Consider the following 12,484-nt stretch of genomic DNA (forward strand, 5'->3'; position numbering starts at 1 on the left):
CTTTTGTTAACCCGGCACATGCTGAGATGAAACATCATACAAGACTCTGATTGCCAAAAAGAGGTATTTAGATTTAATTTTTCACAAATGCAATGTACCATGACTGATGCGCTACCAAAACCTGGAATCTAAATAGAGGTCAATAGAGGGTGGGGTTCAATTCAAAATGATTAGTTAAGGCAACAACTTGTTGGAGAACAAAATATACAGATACTGAATTCTCAGTACCTTAGAATAGTGAACTAGTTAAATAAGTTAAAGAGCATCCATTCACTAAAACACAAAGCAGGCATTGAATTCACACAAAACATGACATAAGTCAATATTCCACCTTATCACAAAACTTGACATTGTTTTTTCCAATGGTCACTTAACATCGGTGTCATAGATGGCGGACGGCATGAGGCTTTCATGCATTGCACACCCAGACATTACTAATCAAGCAAGGTGAGTGTGTTGCCCTCACTAGCATTTCTAGAACCTTCTTTGCCACCAGTCCCAGGAAGTATGTGACTGACATTCATCGCCCTGATAATTACAACCAGTGTGCCCTGCTTTGCTGAATAACTGACATCATCTTAATTGCATAGAGCAGTCTTCATGTCTCACATCAGCTAGCTCTGCTTGCTTGTTATTCTGTTGGGCCCATTTCTTCGAGAAAGATGCTATATTAACATGGTGGCACTCGAGGATCAAATAAATCTGAGTTTTACAGGCCATAGGACCTTGGCAAGGTGTTGAACCTTTCTGAGACTCAGTTTTCCCATGTTTAAAGTGGGGCTGACTTTACATATGGTTTAATGGGTTAAAGAGAATGTAAAATGACTGTAAAGTGCTTAGCACAGTGTGTGACAAATAGTAAGTGCTCAGCAAATAATGTTCAATTCTAGAGTTTCTGAACTTTCTCCATAGATGATTTTTATTAATTTTTTTTTAGAGAGAAAGAGGAAGGGAAAGAGGGAGAGAGAAACATCGGTGTAAGAGCAAAACATTGATCAGCAGCCTCCTGCACTACCCTCACCGGGGGTCAAGCCCACAACCCAGGCATGTGTCCTGAGTGGTAATCAAACCTGCAACCCTTTGGTGCACAGGATGACATCCAACCAACTGAATCACACAGGCCAGGGCCATCGCATTCTTTTTATAATAAAACAAAATAAAAAATCCCAGAATGGTGCTTCCTTTTGCAGGGGGCACGTAACAGTGACATAGCCACTTTGCACCAGATTTGGTTAAAATTCAAAAACGTTTAAATTAAATTAAATACACATGAGATCGCATCTGGGAAAATTTAATCAAATTAGTTTTCAATTTTCTGTGTTTACAGGGACAGAAAACTGAATAAAGAAAAATCCACAGATCACACAAGCAAAAGAAATCTAGTTTAAAACAACAACTTTGCCCTCTTTGAAAGCCTTTTCTGTCTGGGAAGTTTGCAAATGGTACTGATCTCAGTTTCATCAACAGCTGAAAGTGCAATTCCCCAAGGAGAGGCAAGGAATGACGAGGAGAAAATATATGAAACAATGCACACAGCTCGATGTCGGAGTGTGGGCAATACTAGAGGGTGGGTACTCGGCGGTCAGCCCCTAATAAAGAAGCCTTCCTTATTTCAGATAATTCTGCAAGAAGAGGGGAGCCCCAAATGCCCACACCTGAGCAGCCCAAACTTCACAGTGGAGCTCCCAGCTTTGTCAGAATTTCTGGCTTTAGGAAAAGTAAATCTCTATAGTCTGAGTAAACGACTTGCCCTCATTTGTTCACTCCTTCTCTGTATGCACATTTTTTTTAAATCCCATGTCATAAACTGGCAGTCATGGGCTGAATCTCCCTGAGAGATGTGTTTTGTTTGGCTTCCAGAGTTGGGGGGAAAAAAAGAACATTTTTAATTTGCCAAATGGAAAGATTTCACATAAAATCTAGATCTCTGGCTCCTCTTAGAAATGTCAGAGACTTGGCAGTGCCGGGCCAGTATGCCCAGTGAAGACAGATAAGGGCACTCTCCTGTAAGTGGGCTGTCTGCTCTCGGGTGTGCCACAGTCCCCACCACTCTCCGTTCCGACACCAGCCCACCACGCTCATTCATGTTAGCCCTGGCACTGCGGGATATTTGTGTGCCCAGGGCCTTACTACACGTCAAGAACATCAAGCTAGATGTGACAATCACATGTAAGTAGCAACCAAAACTGAAATCATCACAGCAGAGAAACAAATTGTGTTTTTGTTTTTTGGTTTTTGTTGTGTGTGTTTTTTGGGCGGGGGGGGGGGGGGGGGACCCTAGACTGGCTGTTAAAACATATAGGTTTCCTTCCTAGATCTACGACTGTGTGAAATTAGGCAAGTTGCTTTCTTTTCCACATTTCAGTGTCCTCGTTAACAAGTGGAGAGGATAGTGCCGGTGTCATAGCATCTGTTCTCGAACATAATTTCTGCTATGTTAAAGCCCTATGTACAGAAGAACAAGGTAAACATAGAATACAGGGTGGGGCAAAAGCAGGGTTACAGTTGTGAGTATGCGAAACAGTTTATTCTTGTATCATTATTCATTAATTATTGTTTTATTTTTATACAAACAACTGTAAACCTACCTTTGTCCCACCCTGTATAACACTAAATTACTCTAAGCAATAGTTATCACAAGAATAAATGCAAAAGTTATACCATAGATGTTTTTAATGTTCTCATGAAAAGGTTCTAATACATCAACCTGCTGCTGATTTCACATTGTTTCTCCACACTTTGCCCATTCAAAATACACATATTGAAGTGCTATAGCCACAGTTTAAAATTATTCATTAGTAAGAAAAAGAAAAATTTAGGAAAAAAGAACTTGTGTTTGTTTCTCATTATCTTTAGTTTAATTATAGTTTGGGTCATAGAGTCTAGTTTTCTAAAGGCTAATTAATGGGAATCAGAGAAGCTTACCCGCTGTTTGGTTAAGGTGTGGAGCAGTCACCGTATATCCTGCCTAGAGCACCATTAAGCCATGTCTGGCTCTGATTGCACCCATAAAATGTCTGCGCCCAAATGAATTTCAAATAAAGCTTCCTAAAGGGACCAGAGCCTATTATACCGCTTCCTCCTGAAACCACAGGCAGGGTCTGGGAGATGACACTGACGAAGCTCCTCATACGGGCTTTCCTTAATAAACCAAACAATTTCAAACCCTGAGAGAAAGATAACATTAGCAGAGGCAAGGGGACAGCCAGATTAGAAAACTAAAGTTCTGAAGCAAACAACATTTCTTACCACTTTCCCTCATCAGGCCAAGAATCACAGTGCTAAACAAAGGGAATTGTTTCGATAAATGATGCCTTCACCATGTCAATCTGTTGTCGGGTAACCCCTCAGCAACCATGATATCAGATAACGCTGCCCCCCAATAAATGATAGGACCTGTGACCTAGCACATGGCTTGCTCACACTTCCCTCAAAAAACAACGGGAAAGGGGTGCTTCTTCTTTGAGATCAGGAACTAGGAAAAACAAGATCAAGGGCATTATTTTATCTCACTTGTAGCACTTAATACATCCTGCAAAAATGTGATTTCTATACATGTCTGTGTCTTCTAACTAGACAATAGGACCCAGTGCCTGGTATATAGTGAGTGCCTAACACATGCTCCTTAAGTTGAACTAAACTGTCTTTATTTTCCATCTTCGAAGCAAAAGGAACTACAAACCCCAGGGTACTTTATCTAGGACCTTCTCCCTTTTGACCTTGGAGTGCAGGATGGTAATATGCCTACCCCACCTGGGCGAAATGACAAATCCACTTGAAATATAAGAATTAGACCAAGGTGTGCAGTGGAATCTCCTAGATTCTAAAAAGGCATATTGATAATGTAGTCATGGTGTTCCACCATTGATAGAGCTCAGCCCTCAAGATTCAGTCTCTGAATGGGAGGGGTGCATTTCTCCAGCTGCACTCCTTGTCCTGCACTCCCACCTCCTCACCTCCAGGGGGCAGCAGAGTCTGCCTTCCCAAGGGGTTGGCGGGGAAACAGAACATTGGAGATCTCAGCAGTTTCTGCTTCTGACAGTCCCTGACTCAACCAATAACTTAAAATCCCTGTGTCTTGGCTCTCTGGTCTGTAAAATGGGATAATAGTTCTTACTTTATAAGATTCTTGTGAAGATTAAATGAAGTAATGTATGTCAAGGGTTTGAAATACAGTGCCTGGCACATGAGAACTGTGTAGATGTAACCACCCTAAATAGGGAAAGAGTAAATACTGGAGTGACCCAGAGTGAGCCTGAGGCAGATGATGGTGTGATCATGTTCAAAGTCACTTCCAGGCTCTGCAAGTGCAGGTCAGTGTCTCTCAAGCCATTTTGTAGAAATCCACTTTACTGCTAAGTGAGTGCATGCCCTGGGGCTGGGGGAGGCTGCAAAATGCGTTCTTACATTTTATGTTAGAAATTCATGTCTTTCTAATTTGCTCTCAAGCCAATTTGTCTTTGCTTTCACGTAAAAATAATATTGCCCCTCCTAAATCTCTGAGAAAATTAAATCTCTAAGGAAATGTGCCATGATTAAATTGTGACTTTGCCTACCCCTTGGCACCTTCCCCACACACTTCAGGATAAATGTGCCTCAATTTGCTACCCGTGGGGAGTTGTCTTTCCATTAGCACAAATGATTGTGTGGGTCCACGATGAGGTATTGCAGCATCTCATTATAAATATATAACCTGTGAGTCCCAGAGAAGCTAACGGAACGTCTCTAAATTACTGTGGGAAAGAATGTGCTGAACCAGGGACCGGCCCTTTGGGCTCAGCCACCTTCCTCATAAACCTCATAAAACAGAGAACAATGCATTTGGGTACAAAGTTAGAACAGCCAGAATTCTAAAATGGCCTTAAAGGAATTACAAGTATTGTAGGCATCTTAGGGGAAAAGCATCTCTTAATGCCGTAACATTTAGGAGAAGGGCCTGCCATTTCCTAAACAGAATCACTTACAACAGATCAGGTAAGTCTTCTATGGCTCAGCTGGGGAAGAAAGATAAGGAGTTTGCATAAGACAACTTCATAAAAGCCACATTAGCCAAATTTGTGCTTAAATAAAACACAGTGTTTACAGATCAGATTGGCCATCTGTACATGATTGCTTCTTAGCCTAAAAAAGATGCCGATTCTGACTGGTCTGTACCCCTTAGATAGAAGTAGCTATTGCATAAACATGGCCATTGTAAAATAACATCTAAATTCAAACAAGCACTATATCAAAGGATAAATGCTCTGTTTGCCTTTTAAAATAAAATATTAGAGCGATTCTTATATGAAACGTCAAGTAATATCCATGATATGCAAACCTAAAAGAAAATATTCAAGTTTCCTGCCACAGTAGTGATGACCAGATACTTACCTCTAAGGGGAGCTACAGGCTTTTCCTTGTCGGGGTTCTTGTTCCAGCATTAAGAAGGGTTCAGGAAATCTGGAGAAGGCTGTGCGGAGATTAAATAGGAGTCCAGAGACGAAAGATGATTTTGAAAGGCATTTGGGGGTCAGAGGAGCTTAGTTTAAAGGAAACTAAGATCTAAGATCTAATCCTCAGGTCTCAGGTCTAAGGTCTCCTCGTCCCAGGACCCCATGCTTTTTATTAACACAAATTGTCCTGAGGCGAGGCAGAGATATACACTTCAAAGGGTCAGGGTTTCCTCCAGAGTCCGTTGTCAGAATGGGGGAATTAGCCTACGGCTGTTCAGGTGTTTGGCCAGTAGGAGGCAATAACATGTAGATTAAGATGCCCTGAGCAGCCAAGCAATCATCCGTTTTCAGGTTTGGGGAAATGCCTTCAGCCATTCCCAGATGCAGCCCTGCTGTCATACTGGAATTGGTCTCCGGCATTCCTCTATTCCATCTCATCATGTCTGACTTCACTGACAGTCCTTGTGCCTCTCCACGTAGGAAAAGATATCTTGCTCCACACTCTTCACACACACACACACACACACACACACACACACACACACACACACACACCAAAGAGACAGTGAAAATGTGGGCAGGCCTCCAGAGAAAAAGAGGCTCTGGGCAAACCATGGGTCCAACAGCCCTATCCAAGGCACCAGGTGGCTATTCTTCTCTGGGGATAAAGCAGAATTATTATCAAACACAGTGCTTTTCTGGAGAGTCCCCTTGGCAAGTCCCTCAAACCAGCAGCATTAGCAGCAGGTAATGATGGACTAGTCCTGTCCCGGCCATGACTAGCTCCTCCTCCAACACATGACTATTGATGAGGGTGTTCAACTCCAGTATTTGTGATTACAGACATATATTGTTATATTTTTTTTTACATATTTACACTAGCATTTCCCAAAGTGTATGTCAAAGAACACCAGTTTTACACTAAGTTAACAAACATTATGTAAATGAAGGGTTCCCTAAGAAAAAGTTTAGGAAACACTGTTCAACTAAGTTCAAAAGTATTCTTTACTGCAGGTCCTCAGGTATCTCCTCTCAGATTCCTCCTCAGGTGGGAGTCGCTGCTCCAGTGGTAACATAATAGAAGTGAGATGTATCCCAATGAAATATTAGAGCGTAAAAATTATTAAGAATCAGAAGTAGCCCTAGCCGGTTTGACTCAGTGGATAGAGCATCGGCCTGTGGACTGAAGGGTCCTAGGTTCGATTCCAGTCAAGGGCATGCGCCTTGGTTGCGGGCACATCCCCAGTGGGGGGTGTGCAGGAGGCAGCTAATCAATGTTTCTCTCTTATTGATGTTTCTAACTCTCTATCCCTTTCCCTTCCTCTCTGTAAAATATCAATAAAATACTTTTTTTAAAAAAAGAATCAGAAGTATACGACTGTGGTTTCCCAAGTAAAGTTATATACCCCCCCAGAAAATGTTTTAAGATAATAGAATTTCTGTTTATATTTTATCTCAAAAATGAGAAATTAGACTTTCTTAATATTTAATATACAGAATGAGAATAGTACATGCATACAATTCAAAAAAGAATACGCACACACATTGTAGAGAGACATTTTCAAAATATTTTGCTGATAGGAGGCACAATTTAAAAGTTGGGAGACCGTTGGCATAGAGAAAATTATGCCTCGGAAAGCATATGTCAGGGTAATTAGAAGATAACTTAGACAGATGTGAGCCTGCAGCCCAATAATGGTCTCCCATGGTCAAATAAATGCCAAGATGAACTAAACTTATTTCTGAAACGGTTCCACACTATGATAAGGACAAATCTTCACATTCTGCTAAAACTGTCACTTGAGTAGCAAATAACAAACATTTGGACTAGGATAGCAGCTAAGGAAGAAAGAAATAAAACTAAAAAAATAAAAATAAAAAGCTTTTAATACTATTAGGATCAAGATGTGGGTTCTCTCCTCAAAAATATCAGCTACATCTGAATTTGGATAGTATTTTTCAGTCAAAACAAATATTTATCAAGAGTAGTCTAAACACATTCACTTTTTACATTTAAAAGATAGTGTGAATATGTTGTTTTTGAGTATCTGAACATTATGGACCACATGGCCAAGCTTGGAACTTTCGTAATAATCCTTGTCTTAGTTTTGCCTAGTTTGGTATCAAGCATGTGGTCTCCAGAGTCTTAAATGCTGCCGAGCAGTCATCGCCACATCAGGTGATTCAATAGCTCATCCTGCAACTAAGAAGACATGCGGGACTGACTCTGGTTCAACACAACCTTCTCTGCATGCCCTTCTGATCAGCAGGCTCCGGACAAGGGCACAGCCCCAGGCTGAACATGTCCCTGAGATCATGGCCTCCCCTTCAGTTTACGCTGAAGAAGGACCAGGAGAGAGTAACTGAGAATTGAAACAGGACCCTCAGCTCACAAAATTGTGCCATGACTCACACAAAAAATAAACCGAAGGAAATTGTGGCCTGCAAGACGAATGACCTAAGTTCATCAGGATCATATCTTCCAAGCTAAAGCCACAGAATCACCTAGTTTATAAATCAGACCAATCCCCACACCAAGACTACCCTGTGGCTAACTCTAGTTCCCCAAACCCTAGAAGCATCCCTCCCTGACTTGCCTTTTGGTGTGCATGTTTCCCTACTAAAAAAACAAAACTATTAAACCTTTTTTTTTTTTACTATAGATATGTTTTTGATGGTCTTTGGTCAGTGGGTCTTAACAAAGGTCACAAAGTTACCTGGCCACATGCTGAGTCTTAATAAACAGGGTTTGTGGATAAGGATTATTTTTTAAGCAAATGAAAAGGACAAAGAAAATCAAAAGAAAGAAGAAGAAAGAAAATGGGGCTGCTTCTTGGACAATATCCAATTCTTAGGCCCTGGGGTCTCCTGACCTATGCTGCTTTCAGTGACCAGAGTGATATTAAGGTTCTTTGTAAAATGATTTGATGCCTAGATAGCCTATGCCCACCCCCAGGATCTTTCAATATTGTAAGCAATTAGCAGGTGCTATGCAAATATCTGCAAAAAAAGCAATAGCAGTACATAGTCGTATATGTACAGTTACTTATATGTTTGCTTTTATGGCATTGCCTTATTTGAGATCATTAATGACCCCAGAGTTACTCTTCTTTTAGAGACAAAGTCTGAAAGGATCTAGGTAACTAAATCAGTGTCAAACCGCTTAAAAGGTGTAACCAGAATACAATCTCAGTTATTAACCACCATGATAAGTCCTTTCCATTTTTTTCACAGACTTTATAAAACAAGAACCTAGGTCACTTTGTGTATAGTGCTATAAAAAAAATTAGGAAGTAAGTCATTGTTCTGTGTACAAAAAACTAGAATTGCATTGAAGTTGCCTTTTAAAAAATGCTGTGGAGTTCTTTGGCCTGTGACACAGCAACAGTGCCCGTTCAGGGTCTTAAGCTGAGTTCGGCAGCTGCTGGAGCTACTGTCCCCACCTCCACATTTGATCATTTGCAATGTTAAGCTTTGATAATTTAAACGTAATGTTACAGCATCAATGACCAATGACAGCAGTGCTATGATTATGGAGGAAGAAGAGGACCTTTAGCACACAGTAATCTGACTATGACTACTGCAGCAAGCCCGCCTGTCCCTCCAGTCATGATGCAGCCACAGCAGCCCCACACCAGGCGGATTATCCACCAACTCAGACATTTACTCCAACAACTCATCGGCCAATCTATGGAAACAACTTTGAGGATGAGCCGTCTTTACTAAAAGAATTAGAATTAGGTATGGATTTTCACCACATCTGGCAAAAGACACTAAAAGTGTCACATTATTAAAAATGGCAGCTGGCAGCACCACGAATGAGACTGCTCTGGTGGGACCCACGGATTTTTCCTGGCCTTTGGAGCTACATGGTTACTGGCTGGCAAAACCCAGTTTGGCTTTGTGTATGGGGTCCGTGCAATTGGGCGGCTAGGAATGTTTTCTTTATTGAACTTAATGAGTATGACAGGTGTTTCATTTGGTGTGTGGCAAGTGTCCTTGGATACTATTTTCCTCCCATGATCCTATTTTCCAGCTTTGCGGTGATCTTTTCTCTGCAATGAATGGTAAGAACCATTCTCACTCCTGGAATTGTTGGATGGTGTCATTTTCCTGCTTCCAAAATTTTTATTTCTGCATTAGCCACAGAAGGACAGCAACTTCTAGTAGCATATCCTTGCTTTGTTTTACAAAGTCATTGCCCTAATTTCAGTTTTTTGAACTGAATTTATCTGGGATATGGATATCATTGGGCCAAATACACAAAAAGGACTTTGAACTCTTACATCGGACCAGCAAACTGCTCCAGTGCAACTCTCACGCAGGTCTAACGCTTGACTATTGGAGCAATGGAAGTAAACATGGGTCTTGTGTTCTTTTTTATGGAATTTCCTAATACTGTATTAGATTTACCTGCAATGTGATTAGCTTTAAGTGTTTGTGCTTTTACAAAATAAGAAGTGCTATTTCTTCCCTGTTTCTTCAGCCTTTGATAACCAACATTTTCTTTAATTGTGATATTTTTGATAGATCTTTTTATCAACTGTGGGAAACTAACCACAGAGCTGATCATCTTTCTTAAAAACAACCAATCATAGTAAAGAAGGCACAAGACTTACTGCAAAAATATTTTTCCAAGCCATCAGGAAAGAAAGTTCCCTGTATTCTCAAGTCAGATGCACTTCAAGCAGAAAAGTGATCCCAATGTAGAGTTTATGAGTTTGCACTTCAAATATTTAACATTCCTTTAATTTTTTTCTTTTTGCTAAAATTCAGTGATACAGAACTTCAGTCTGCCTTATTGTACACGTGAAATGTGAACACCTGTTTAGAGATCAGTATTAACTGAACTATAGTAACCTAGACTGGACGTACTAATGCTCATAGTTGCATCTCCATGTTTCCCAAGAAAAAGAAAATCACTAACCTTTTCTGAAAAATTATTTAAAACGTCACCGTTCAGTATTGCAGTTACCAGGGTAAAGTGCATTTGATGCTTATTAAATTCTTCCCAATTAATTTTAAAAAATGTTATGAGCAGAAATCAAACCTTTTAATCATCATTTTCACAGGCCATAGCCTTTATGCAGTCAGAAGTGGTTTTAATTAGGCGCTAACCAAAACAACAACAAAAAAACCTTTCATTAGCGTTAACAAACTCTCTCAGTAATAAGCCAAGAGGTCAGATACAATCCAGTGTTTTACAAAGGCCCCACCCCACTACCACTTTATCAAAATAATCACCGTTGGTATGGTTGGAGGTATTTGAAATGTGTGTAAGGGCTCAGGTAGAAGCAATGGCTCATGGAGAAATTTGGAGCATTTTGTTATCCTGGACTATTAAGCACATTCATAGCTCATAAAATTTAACAGTCTGTCTGCAATGATTTATTTTTAAGTCAGCCAGAGGCTTTTAGGAGACCAAAATATGACCAAATGGCATCAACTACTCTGTAAAGCTTAATGTTAGCATTAAAATCTTACCACAAACGTGCGAATTAACTACCTTCCCCAGCATGATCTGAAAGTCTCCCCTTGAATAAATGAAAATGCTTCCTGACCTCCCAGGGATTTCTCTGAACTGAAACGATATGTTCTTTCCAGGGGTACTAGGTCAAAAATGCTATGAAGGAAGTCAGAATCGTTAACAGCATTCGCACAAAGGGCTCAACCAAATGAAGGGCAGGTGTAAGATGGGGACCCTGAACATCAGGGCAATCATTTTTATTGATGGGAGGATAGATTTTTTTTAAAGGAATATTAATAGGAACTAGGTCTTTCCTACAGAGGCTAAGTGTGAGGGTCTAAATCTGATGACTGCTAACCAAGAAAGTGCCTGTTTAGTCCTGTCATCACAGGCTTTAGTGCTGCCATGTAAGCTGCTAGCTAAGGGGAAATGGCCATTTAAACTGCCAGCTTTCTGTCAATCAATAAATCATCTCATGCACACATACACATTCTTTCCCCAGATGAGCAGCTCACCTGTCAGGGGACTCACTGGAATTTCTCTGACGATGCTCATTGGATCAGTACGTGACTAAATTGATGACTCTTAATTTTATGTCTGCATCCTTTCACACACCCACACTTTAGAAAATGGACTAATGAGAAAGAAAATGATCAAAAGGGCAAACACACACACACACACAAGAAAAATAAAGCTCTCAGTTAACCACAAACAGAGAAATTCCTTCGCAATATTTGATACAGCATTTAAAGCAGGACTAGGCATAGAGTAGTTGCTTGGAAATAGGATCAATAAATGTAGGAAAAGATAATATAAGCATGGAGAATAAATAAAATAATAAATGAATCTCTGCTTCTCGCAAAGACCTACATCTGCTTTTTTGGGAAACATTTCCTCTGATGTCAATAAATGCTGAGGTTGCTTAAAATAATTCTAATTAAAAACTGTTACTTAATTTAAATGTCTTTGACAGATAACTGCTCACTCATATCTCTTGATGTCTTGTGTCCATGTCTCCTTTTTCACCCTAACCCTGTTTCTCTCTCGTCTCTTAATTTTAGTAGTTTTATTGCCCTTCTGATTATAAAAGTAATACATGCTCAGTGCAGGAAAAAAACAGAATATATGAAAGATTATAAAGAAAAAATAAAGGTTAACTAATCTCACAACCCAGAGTTAACCAGAAACACATAACACATACCATTTAATAGCTTTTTGTTTTGTTATGTTTTTGTCTTGGTCTTCAAAAACATTTTTGACCTAATATGAGGAATTGAAGGTCAGATAAAGAGCTTCACAGGTAAGAAAAAGCTAAAGGAGTTCATCACCACCAAACCAGTATTATATGAAATGCTGAAAGGTATTCTTTAAGAAGAGGAAGAAGAAGAAAAAGGTAAAGAAAAAAATTATGAACAACAAATACATATCTATCAACAAGTGAATCTAAAAATCAAGTGAATAAAAATCTGATGAACAGAGTAAACTGGTGAATATAATAGAATCAGGGGCATAGAAAGGGAGTGGACTGACAATTCTTGGGGGGGAAAGGGATGTGTGGGGTGTGGGAAGAGACTGGACAAAAACC

General features: G+C 40.0%; 1 pseudogene; it reads left to right on the top strand.

The window, feature by feature from the left end:
• The first annotated feature begins 9,035 nt into the window (after window positions 1-9,035).
• On the top strand, window positions 9,036-9,653 carry LOC102437832 (annotated as a pseudogene).
• The last annotated feature ends 2,831 nt before the right edge of the window (window positions 9,654-12,484 follow it).

Source organism: Myotis lucifugus, unplaced genomic scaffold, assembly GCF_000147115.1.
Source record: "Myotis lucifugus unplaced genomic scaffold, Myoluc2.0 scaffold_0, whole genome shotgun sequence".
In the NCBI taxonomy this organism is placed as follows: Eukaryota; Metazoa; Chordata; class Mammalia; order Chiroptera; family Vespertilionidae; genus Myotis; species Myotis lucifugus.